We start from the raw sequence: 12,056 nt of genomic DNA on the forward strand, positions 1-12,056 counted from the left end.
ATGGGCTTGAGCCACTGAAAAATGCAGAGGCCTCTTTCAAGGCATGTGTTTGGTGCTGGGGGCAGGGGGGACAGATTCTGCCTGTCTGCTTTGCAATTATGGCTTAGCGGAGGGGTGGGACTGAGAGGAGTCTTTGCCGCCCGTCCATCTGCCAAGCTCTTCCTTCGCAGTCTTCTTGAGCCAGGACTGGAGAGATGACCCTGTAGGTGTGACCATTAACATTTCCCCCCTACGATAATAGAGGGAGGCAAATTGGTTTCTCCTCTTTCTCTTAGTCCCTGCATCTCATTTCCTACAAACTGTTGCAATTTAAAGAGGAGCTGTTTCCCCTCTGCAGAAGAGCCAATTTTCGCTGTGCCCTTACTTTTCTCTGTGCTAAACAGAAGGAGGAAAGGACCATTGTCGTCTGTGAAGAGCAGGAAGAAGTTCTCATATACAACTAAAATGCCTGTGCCAAAATGGTTGGGGAACCATTTTCACATTGGCCACTTCAAGGGGGGTTGGGGTGCTCAATGTCCCACAGTGGTACGCTGTTGGTGAAGGCTCAGCCAGTCAGCTTGGGTCAAGAGTAGAAGCACAGGTTAGGCCCCCAAGCAGCAAGGCCTTGGCATGGGTGTGTGATCAGTTCTCTTCCCTGACCCTGTGACTCCAGGCATCAGTACCCACACCTGCTCCTGACTGCAGAGCCCCCATCCCAGCTCTGTGTTTCTTGGTCATGCAGGTAAGAAACACAAGACAGAAGCTTAATTGTTCATCAGCCTTCTCCAACCTAGCACCCTCCAGATGTTTCAGACCACAACTCCCATCAGCATCTCCTAGCACTGATGGGAATTGTAGTGGACCCTACCTCTGGTCGTTCATATATGTTCCCCTGCATGTGCCATAGGTAAGCTCTCTTTATCCCTCTGTATATCGGAATGTTAAGTGGAGCAGTTAATGTGCATAGCAACTGGTCGTTGTGCACATGGTCCTCATGGAGTACGTGCACATGATCCTTCCAGGAATAGGAAATTTCCCAGTTAATATACATAATAGCCAACAGGCCTTGGGGAAAGCACGTGTGTTTAATTTCCATCAGAATTGTGAGAGCAAAGGTCTAAAACTCCTCTTCTTGCAGTCCCTCTTCCACTGCTCAGCTGACTAGGGAACAACCAAGAGTGGTGAAAAGGGGGCTGGGATGCAGAAGCAAAGTTTATTTATTTAAAATCTGGAATGCCCTTCTTCCTGCTGCTTAGCTGATCAGTGGGAGGATATGTTGTGGATACGTAAATCTAGGCAGTGGTCCAGAAGCAACCCAGGGGGTACAGATGGCACATTTCTGAACGGTAAACAATAATCTTTGGGAAGGCAGCATGAGGGCTTGGGTAGCTTCCCAGGGCTCTCCTGTGACCTTCCCAGAGCCCAGTAAGCAAGGGAACCCCACCGGGGTGCAGGAGTAGAATGGGGAATAAATAAATGGAAGCTGGGGAACGTTGGGTTTCCCCAGCTCTCCATTTATTTATCTGTATTTCCCCCACCCACAAACAGCGATGATTGTGTAACTCTAAGAAGTGTAAGATGCTAGTTACCTGTATCTGTCTATATCACTATATTCCTGTTGATCCATTGACTGGTTGATATAGATGCAGAATTGTTTTTTGTAGCTGTACACAATGCGTAAGTAATTTATGGACTCTGATGGCCTCTGGCTTTGGTGGCTTTAATCAAGGGGAGGGGAAGTCCCATCAATATCTATTATTTCAATCGATCGATCAATTTATTGCAGCCAATAGGCCAGAAGGAAAAAAGCACACAGTACATATATCTACTGTTTTCTTTTCTTTTTTATTTCAGCATCGCTAACCCACATTGCTGTGTTGAAGTCAAACTGTGGGTGGCTTACAGATAAAAATATGTCAAACCAAGTTCAAAACAGTCGCTGAAAATAACAGTGCTGGTGGCTCACATAGAACCTTCATGTTCAGCAGCAGTCTACCTTTCAACATCCCATTCCCAGGGGGCACAGAGTCATGGGTGGCTGTTGCCTCCCCCTCTGCTTGTTGGCTTCCCATTGGGACATCTGGTTGGCTGCTGTGGGGCATCTGTTGGACCTGAGAGCCCTGCCATGGTCTGATCCAGCAGGCATTGTCTTTTTTCAGTATACTCAAGGAGAGAGAAAGTCAACCCCTAATCTCTCGGTTTGCCCTGGTAAAGGAGGAGCTGAGAAATACCATTATTTTTTATATTCTGATTTATTTGTTTTTTTGTTCTGCAGAGGCCAATTAATACAAAAGTGCATCGTTGTGGATTTACTGTTCAAAAATCAAAATTCACTGGCTACAGGAAAACAATGAGACGTTATCTAAAAATAACTGGATTACTTCTCACCTTTGATAGCTTGGTGGATCCTGATTTTAATGTCTGCAGCATCTGGGGCGAGTCTGAGTTTACTATGTTAAGAGGAAAATTCCACACTTGTTGTGCAACCCGTCAGAAACAATCAAAGGCACCTTATTTTAAATATGCACACACACACCCCGCGCGCCTTTTGGGATCCTGTCCTCAAAAGGCGGCTTCTGGCAATAGGCAAAAGCACTTAATGATACAAATAGAAAATTCAGACTGAAACTAAACATCAGGTAAAGTCAACAACTGAAGGCTTGTGTGATAGAGATCTGCTCAGACAGGCTTAAAACATAAAAGGTCAGTTGGGGAAGGAAGTCTTAAGAGCCCATTTCAAAGCAACCAGAGAAGATCTCTGGCATGTGGTGATGCTGGTTCAGGAGGCCCTTGTCTCTTCAGACCGGAAAGCTGAGCCACTATGACCCTTCTTAAGGTTCAGGCAGTTTCTTGAAACATTGCAGCAAGCCTGTTACATATTGATGAGTGTTTTAATCTCAGTATCAAAGGTGGGAGCCTGAGGCTGACCAATGGTGGCAATGTCCAAGCGAGATGTGGACCACTAGGCCCACACAGTCACTTTACTGCATGACACCAGTACCTTCATAGATTTGAGAGAGGGACTTCCCCCCAAACCCTGTAAATTAATAAATGGTAGGATTTTGATTATTTGGGATGTGAAGGGAGAAATACAAGCTGTAGAGGAATTCCTGCACTAGCCTATGCAAAACCACCTGGCCAACCTAGGGCCAATAGAGGGTCGTTGAGAGCCATTGGCAATGCAAGAGAACTGTCCTTCCCGCTCGCCCTGAGGTATGAACAGAGACTGGGCCAGGTTTGGATGGTTGCCAGGGAAACTGTGTTTGAGGTGACTGGAAAAGGGAGTCTGGTGGGAAGGGCATATGGGAAGGAGAAGGAAGAAGAGGTCTGGAATCCATTTTGGGCAGGTTGGCTGAAGGCTGGCTGAATTCTGTGGGGTACAAGCCCCTCTTGAAATGACCGTGCTGTAAGATTTGGACTCCCTTCGTGCAGATTGAAGGTGTAAATAGGTGCATAAACCACATTTCTTAAAGCCACGGCAGTTTCCGCCGTGTCTCAATTCTGCAAAGGAGCACAGACCCTGGGTGACCCCCATGGGCACTTGCCACCGTTCATCAGAGAGAGGGGGAGGCACCCAATTTTTGTAACCACATTCTTTGTGGGGTTTCTTCCTAAACTCAGGTGTGATTAGGATGAAAAGCTGCCCCATCACCTCTGCTCCCCAGTGCAAATTTAAGCTGGCGCCTGGCACCACTTACACATTGGGATTACGTTGTCAGCACTTCTCCTCCCAAACACACACACACACACACACACACACACACACACACACTTCTGGTTACACCTGTAGGGGACCTTGAACTATGAAATCATATTTCATCTTCTGCACAGAGCCAGACGATTGATGTAATGTGAATGTCGAAGAGGTTGTTAATAAATAATGAATTGCAGAACGAGCCAAAGGGTTGACCTTTTGGAGAACACCGTCTGTCACTGGGAGCTGTGCTTGATCTTTTGCTTTAACACCCATTTCCAAGGGTGGCAATCGGACTTCTCTTTTGCTCCCCTTCAGGCTACTGTAGCTTCTGGTCTTGTCCGTGCCTCGACTTGGACTCGCAGGAACTTTAATGCAGGCTTTTGGTGCAGTAGTATACGCATCCATTAATTCACCACTGGAGGGGTAGAACCGGGAGGGTTCCGTTGTGCAGATACACTTGCTTCTTCCAAACCAAAAAGCTGCGTTTCTAGTCCTCATCATCCATATGAAGGTAATAAGTCCTCCCTGAACCCACCCACTACCTGCGTTGATGTCCTGAATAACAAAGGAGGCTCCAGAGGGAGAGGCCCTTAGAAGTGGCTTGCTCCTTTCTGGAAAGGAAGAAGAGGAAGGAGGGGAAATTTTGGAGCCTCTGAATCTCTTATTTTCCCAAACTTAAGTTCGGTTCTTCCCATTTCATCCCTATGCCACCAAATACATTTTTGTATGCAATTTCTCCTCATAGGAATATTTCTGCAATGCAAATATATAATGCTTTTTTGTGCTGTTTCCACAGATATGTGTATTCATATGCCTAGTCTATGCAGTTTTGTACACATTACTTGGACGGATAACGGCACTGCAAAATTTGCAAGTTTCAAATGCAGGGCTGCATTTCAAGTCCTGTGTTGCTAAGGGGAGTGCAAATGAGGGAAATTCACATTTGAATGTGAACTGGATTGAATTTCTCCCTATCCCCAATTACTTCAGTTGAGAAACCAGGTCTTACCCATAAAGGCTAGTGGCACGGGGTGCCAGGGCTCCAAGTTCTGGAGGGTGCCAGGGAAGAGGCGGAGGCTGGATGCGGTGCCTCCCAGCATCAGCTTGCCACTCTCACCCGCCTCCGCCATGCCACGCCAAAGCAGCACCACTTCTGGAGCCTCCATCTGCCATAGCCACCACAGCACAAAGCGTCCAGCTGAGCCGGGAGGCGCCGCGTCCAGCCTCTGCCTCTTCCCTGCCAGAGGAGCCACCCTCCAGCCGCTTCTCCAGCCCTCAAAAGGTTGACAACTCTGGGAAACGGGGGGGGGGGGCGCACCCCAGCACCGGATATGCTTAAGATGGCCCTGTCTGAAACACACAAGTAACATTTCACATGCCCCCATTGCGACCTTTCTATACAAGTGCTTCTTCATTTCTGATATATTACAGCAAAATTAAACAATCGTTTTTTAAAAGAAAGAAAGAAAGAAAGAAAAGGGAACACTCTGAGCACGTGCAATTTTGCTTTTTAAAAACCCACTAACACCATAGCGCTATCATGACTGCAGGAACGAAATAGGCTTTGCACCTGCCTCTTCACTAAACACATTTACTTGAGTCTGAGCACCACTTTGTTGTGGGAAGGGATTGTATATGTTTCTGAAATAAAAAATAGTGCTGTGAGGAGCATCTTTCACCATGGACATTCCCAACCAGCCACTATCAGATTATGTATTTTTAAAGTTTTAACAAGAAGGAAAGCTGGTCTGCTACCCACCCCCATCATTTCCTGCTCTCTGGGCGATCATTTCCTCCTCCCCCCAGGTGGGGGGGATGGGTCTAGATATAGAGGCAAAGCTTCCTTCATTGAGGGGAATCTGTTCTGTTGTTTGGGAATAATTAAAAAGCAGGAAGAGGAGCTCATCTGTTCCCCCATATGCAAGTGAATGTGTGAATCAGCCTCAGGTCAACCTGAGGAATCCACTTCAGTTTCAGTTTGCAGGGTGAGTAAGAGATTTCTCAGGGCTCTCTGCTGGGCTAGGGATGCTGCTGTCTCAAAAACAAGTGGGGTCCTTTGACTGTAGCTGCTGCTGTTGCTGCTGCTGCTATAAAGCACAAACACAGCAAAATCGACCGCCTAACTGCTTAGCAGAATTCTTGATGCTTTGCAATACATAAAGCTCCCCACATTTGCAGTTGCATTGAAATGTTGAAAGACATCTGGAAACATTTCTAGTTCCATCCTTTCCAGTGAGATACTCCAGTTTTGATAGCATTCATCCTAAAGCTAACGGCAAGGTTTTAAGAAGAAAAAAGAACAGCTTTGTTTGAGGAAGAATGTCTATCTCCCTGCCCCCCCCCCTTAAATGGTGTCACAGCAACCATTTATTATTATTATGATTTTCTCCTCCGGAGGAGTAGAGTTCTTATTGATTTAGAAATCAAGGCTCCTGAAGTCGCTTGAACCAGAGTACACAAAGTGCAAAGTCTTCCCACAGCCCCATCCCCTCAATAAAAACAGACATGGATGGATAGATGTCAATAAGTGATGGGAGGGAGGGAGGGAGAGAGAGAGGGGGGGGCTTAGTATCTCTTAATGTCATGGACATGTGAATTTCAAAAAACTGGCAACAGGTTGTTCGGCTTGTAGTTGCTATTCTGTTTAATGCAATGAGCTGCAGACTTCCCTTTACAGAATGTCATTATCATAAAGAAGATAACCTTTAACCTCAAAACCTTTCAGACTTGGAAATATTTCCAAATTAAAAAACAAACACCCAGTGTCTGGGTATTCAAACCGAGCAGATATAAGCCTTAACTAAGGCCACATTCACACCATCCATTTAGACAACTAAATGACCACTTTAAACAGAATTAGCTTCCCCCAAAGAATTCTGGGAGCTGTAGTTGGGTTAAGGAGGATGAGAGTTGTTCAGAGACCCCAGCCATTCCCCTCCCAGAGCTACAATTCCTAGAATAGTTTAACAATCAATCCCTCTCCACAGGGAACTCCAGAAACTGTATCTCTGGGATCAGGATAGGTTTCACCTAACAAGTCTCACCACTGTCAACAAACCACAGCTCTCAGAATTCTTTGCTGGAAGCCATGACTGTTTAAAGTGGTATCATGGTGCTTTAAGTGGTTGGTGTGACTGTGTCTTTAGAGTACTGTAGCTAAGCTTTAACCTACATTTTGGATTCTTTTCAAAACCTCCCCTCTACTTCGATGTGCCATTCTTGAGGCTTCTCTCCATCCACGGCCTTTGGTGAAGCTCTTCTCTCAACGTCCTCCGACAGCCTTTCTGACAGAGGTGGAGGTGGAGACGTCAAAACACCTTTAAGTCATTCTCTCCTTTGTCAGCCCCTTATTTACATATCAGTGTTTGTGTCCGGCTGCATCCGGAGGAGTCCGAGCCTCAGATCGCTGGTATCTCTCTCCTCGTCTAGACCCCGGCTGCGCTTTGGCCCTTTTTTCCAATTTATGCAAAATGTAACCTTTGCTTGCCTCTCTCTCTCTCTGCCCTGCTCCCCACTCCTGTCCTCCCTTGGCAATCTTTTCCTCTTTTAAGGGGGGAAAACGCTGACAGGGCCTTTCTCCTGTGTCATTTTGGAAACTGTCAACAAATTCTATGGAGAGGTGACCTCCATTATGAGAAAGAAACCCGGTCTTGGACGGCGCCCAAGCTCCACACCGAAGCGCTCCTTTGAGTGGCAAGGTGACATTGTTTGTCATATCAGCATTCATGACCAGCTCCCCGCTCCTCGGAGAGTAATTATTTCTTTCTGAAAGAAAGGTCCAATTTGCTGTAAAGAACAGAGCCCCAGGTGAGAGAGAGAGAGAGAGAGAGAGAGAGAGGAGCCTGCCAGCCGGTTCCCCTGGTACAAAATGAGGCAAGGAAACCGAACTTTGCATCACCCCGGCAATTGCGTGGGGCTTATTACGTTCCTCTCTGTGGCGTTTCCCCTGCCAGGTCCCATTAGAGCACCCAGGTGGCACTTTGGTTTGGCATACAGATCACAGGGCGAAGAGCACCAGCTTGTAGGCGTACGTGAAAAACCCAAATGCCTGAAGTCTAAATGGGACCCTTTCCTTCCTGTGAAATTTCTCATCTCGGAAGTTTTAGCTCCACATTCCCCTTTAGCATTGGGTGCCACGGGGTGGGAATGCACAAGCGCACACTAGGAAATGTGGGCACTCTTTCCTAGTTGAGCAGTAATAATATCAGGGCAAAGACCCTCATCAAAACACCCTTCTCTTTCTCAAAATTGGCTTTGGAGAGATTATTGGAGGCTGTGTGCCTCTGGGCACCACTTGCTGGGAATCATAGGACAGCAGAGTGTTTCTGTCAGATTCGGGCTTGCAGGCACTGAGGCATCTGATCAGCCAATGTGAGGACAGGGTGAGGGTCCCTTCCAACTCGAAAATTCTATGGCTCTGTGGATTGACCTTGGGGGCTTCTGCATGCAGTCCGTGTCCCGCACCCCCTCCTCAGTGGTCCCGTTTAAAAATGCAACATGGGCATTGAGTCAAAGTGTTTTGCTTCCCCTGCTGCCTTTGTGGCTCTGGGCGCTGGGAAAAGGAAAAGATGGCCACTTTCTGAAGGTGCTAGAGGAGGAAACTTATCTCTCTTCTGTACAGTGGTACCTTGGTTCTCAAACTCTATCTGTTCCGGAAGTCTGTTCCAAAACCAAAGCGTTCCAAAACCAAGGTGCGCTTTCCCATAGAAAGTAATGCAAAACGGATTCATCCGTCCCAGACTTTTAAAAACGACCCCTTTTAACATGAATTTTACTATCTAACGAGACCATTGATCCATAAAATGAAAGAATAATCAATGTACTGTACTATAAAATAAATAAAACAGTATTGTAGATGATTAAAAAATTAAATTATTTTTTCTCTTACCTGCACTGATGATAGCCATTGTTTGGATGGGGGGCTTTTATCCATTTCCATAGTCACTCAATCAATCAATCAATCAATCAGTAGCTGAACTGGGTTCCACACAGTCACAAAAGCAAATTAAACGAAAAAGCCTCAAAAACAAAAACGCAAAATAAATAGCAAAAACAAAAGTGCCAAACTTAATCCATCCCAGAAGTCTGTTTGACTTCTGAAATGTTCGAAAACCAAGGTGCAGCTTCTGATTGGTGCAGGTGGCCCAGAAACAATAGCCGACAGCTGTATCGGACGTTTGGCTTCCGAAAAACGTTTGAAAACTGGAACACTTACTTCCAGGTTTTCGGCATTTGGGAACCAAGGCATTTGAGAACCAAGGTACCACTGTATTCCAAAATCAATGGACAGAATGGAGTCCTTGCTTTCCTGAGTTGGTATAACTGCCATCAAACGTCTTGTTTTTTAAAAACTTCGAACAACTATTTTGAATCCGTTTGGTATGGCAAGCCTGGCTTTGCTATGATTTGTCTAGCAGGGAAAAACTACTTGACACCCAACACAAACACACACAGAGACCACTAGCCATTGCTCACCAGAAAACCCCAGTGACTCCCCCCCCCTCCATTCTGCCCATTATGAGCTCTGTAGAAAAGGACAACATCACTTGGCTTCTGAGGTCCACAACGTGACACCCCGGGGCATCAAGCTGCCCTTGGACTCCCACTTGGTAGGACGCCTCCTACCATTAAAAAATGCCAATAATTCCATGGCAAACTGCACAGAGCTGCTTTTGCAGAAAAGCATCCTGGACATGTAGAATGTGTTCTATTTTTTTCATCATGCTGGGAGAGTACAGCAGTAACCAAACGACCGCACTTGTGTGCAACAGTGGGAAGCTGTAGAAAACAGGGCCACCCGTGACTGTATATTTTAGATCATAACTCAGATGTGCTCTTTTCTCCTGGTGGGACTGAGATGTGCTTCCAAATAAAAGCCTTGATGTTGCTTCAAACCAGTTTCACATCGTGGCTCACTTGCCGCTGCACTGGGTCTGGGAGGAGAGGAGCAATTCAGCTCAGTACTGCAACAGGGAGAAAGGGCCTTGACTTCATTGCAAGAGAGCCTTCTCACCCTCTGATGTGGCACCATTGCTGCAAGGTCCGTGTTTAGGAAACAGGGAAGAACACACCTGGTTTCTAGAGCGCTAAGACATTCTGGCAATAGTGGCAGGTCAGAAAAAGAAGAGGTGTCTTTGCAAGGAAGCTGGGGACAGGAGGAAGGGGAGGGCATTTTAGGCAAGCCACTGGGAGCAGCTTATGGGCCAGATGCCAGCTGCAGGTTCACCATTAAGGACCGCCTCTCTCCATAAGAGCCTCCCCATATGCCAGGATCCTCCTTGAAGGACCCATGTCATGTCCCCTGGACATCTGACGATCTGGTGCATAGCAGTGCAAGGCAGAGTCTTCCTTTCTGTGGCCCTGAGGTTGTGATGCTTCCTCCTCACTCACTTCTTTGTTATTTGCTTTTAGATGCCAGGAAGCATTAGGGGTGCTTTGATGGCCATTTTTCACCATGCATATCACGGTGTACTTGTAGTGGGTTTGATGACTTCCCTCCCTGCTCATCAAATGTTCAATCAAAGCAATGACTAGGAAGGAGCAATTTGATGGTCTCAGGTCCACCTTGCACACGTCTCATTGAGGCATCTGTGAGAACAGGATGCTGGACTAGATGGGCTCCCAGCAGGCTCATCTAATGTTTTCTCTTTAGATGTCCAAGCAGAGGCTTCATGTGCATATCATACTACAGTGGAACCTCAATTGTCGAATGTAATCCATTCTGGAAGACTGTTCAACTTCCGAAATGTATGTCAACCAAGGCTCAATGGGCGGTTGGCAAAGTCTATGGTGAAAATTGAGAAACACGCCTCGGAAGCCGTTTGACTTCCGAGTTGCATTTGAAAACGGAAGCAATTACTTCCAGGTTTTCAGTGTTCAGGTTCTGAAATGTTCGGATTCCGAGACGCTTGAAAACCGAGGTTCCATGATATTATTTTTGGCAAGCTGAGGTGGCAGTCCTTCTTCCTGGCTAGATACGACCTTCCCTGGCTTGGCCGTCATTTGATCAGGGGCTCACCTTTTTATCCAGTTTGAAAAAGGAATCTGGTTGGCTACTGTGTGAACAGGATGCTGGACTACAAGGGCCCTGATCCAGCAAGGTTCTTCTTACGTTCTTATCCCATCAGTGTGCTGAGTTGGGCAAAGAGGTTGAAATCACTATGCCCGCCTCAGAACTGTGTCAATGATATATTCTCTCTCACACACACTCATTTTTCAGCTGCTGTCAAAATCATTGGGGGCTTAGAAATCCACATGGGGATGCTTTTGGGGGGTGGGTGGGGGTCAGATCAGACTCAACATCTGGACCTTAACCATTCCTCCAGTAAGGACTGTTGTTGCCTAGTTAAAGACACATCCACTGCAGAACATCTTTTTTATAGTTCCTCCCAGTAAAGGGAGCCTGTGGCTCTCACCCTGAGTCATTGGATTCCAGAATTCTGCACTAACCACTGCAGCTGTTGTTATGTAGACACCCTGCATCAAGCTCTAGGTCTGCTCCGCTTCATCCTTGGCATCCCCCCGCTCCGTGCATTCAGCATCCCACCTTGAGCAACTCCAAATGTTCTTACGTCGTCATGCAGCTTCCCAAACGACACTTTCCACATTCTGTCCTTTAAGGCCTCATGTAGGGAACGATAAAAATCCCGAGAAGGCAATTGGCTTCGGCACGGCATAAATGCAGCTTGGATATTATGGTGTATGCTAAATTTTAATGGCATTTAGAAAAAGTGTTTTGTGGGGTAGAAAATAGAACTGAACCTATCAAACATCCAGTGTGCTGTAAGCTTTATTGAGCAGAACCCTTTTGCTGCTACAATCAGAAGGATTTAAATGTAATAAGGTGCACCGGAACCCAAGGGTTTTTAAGTATACGTGGCGTTTTGTTTATTTTTTATTTTTTTAGAAAACACACATTGATGCAAGAAGTAGAATGAACAGGCTGGTTTTCAGTGAAGGCAGAATTCAAGAGGGAAGAGGGAGCTTTTAAGTGGTGCGTGTTTGACAAAGAATTATTTATTGACAAGTGTTATTAAAATATTACAGAGTTAGGAAGAATAATGCCATCTCTCCACCTAGGTTTCACTCCTGTAATTTCTGTTTGTTGGTTCTTGTACCCAAAATGACATCTAAAAAAGAAGCCATTAAATTTCTGTTTTAGCTAAATGTGTAGTGGGGGGGGGGGGAGCGCCAGCAATGAACTGCCACCACCTTTTACGGCAGCATGGAGTGGGGGATGCCCTGGGCTCCCCCTGCCACACTTTATAAAAGCGCAACATTGCTTTGCATATCTGTCCCGAGGAGGCTCAGCTGCTGCTGCTGCTGCTGCTGGCGCTGGGGTGCCTAGCTTTCCATTTTAGTGCCTGCCGTTAATGGAAGA

The 12,056-nt window shown here is 46.4% G+C and overlaps 1 protein-coding gene across 3 annotated transcripts in view; it reads left to right on the forward strand.

The window, feature by feature from the left end:
- Positions 1-12,056, forward strand: part of CAMTA1 (calmodulin binding transcription activator 1) — a 713,455-nt gene that overhangs the window by 401,639 nt on the left and 299,760 nt on the right. The window lies entirely within an intron of this gene.

Source organism: Podarcis pityusensis (genome assembly GCF_964106645.2).
Source record: "Podarcis pityusensis genome assembly, chromosome: 8".
Taxonomy (NCBI): Eukaryota; Metazoa; Chordata; class Lepidosauria; order Squamata; family Lacertidae; genus Podarcis; species Podarcis pityusensis.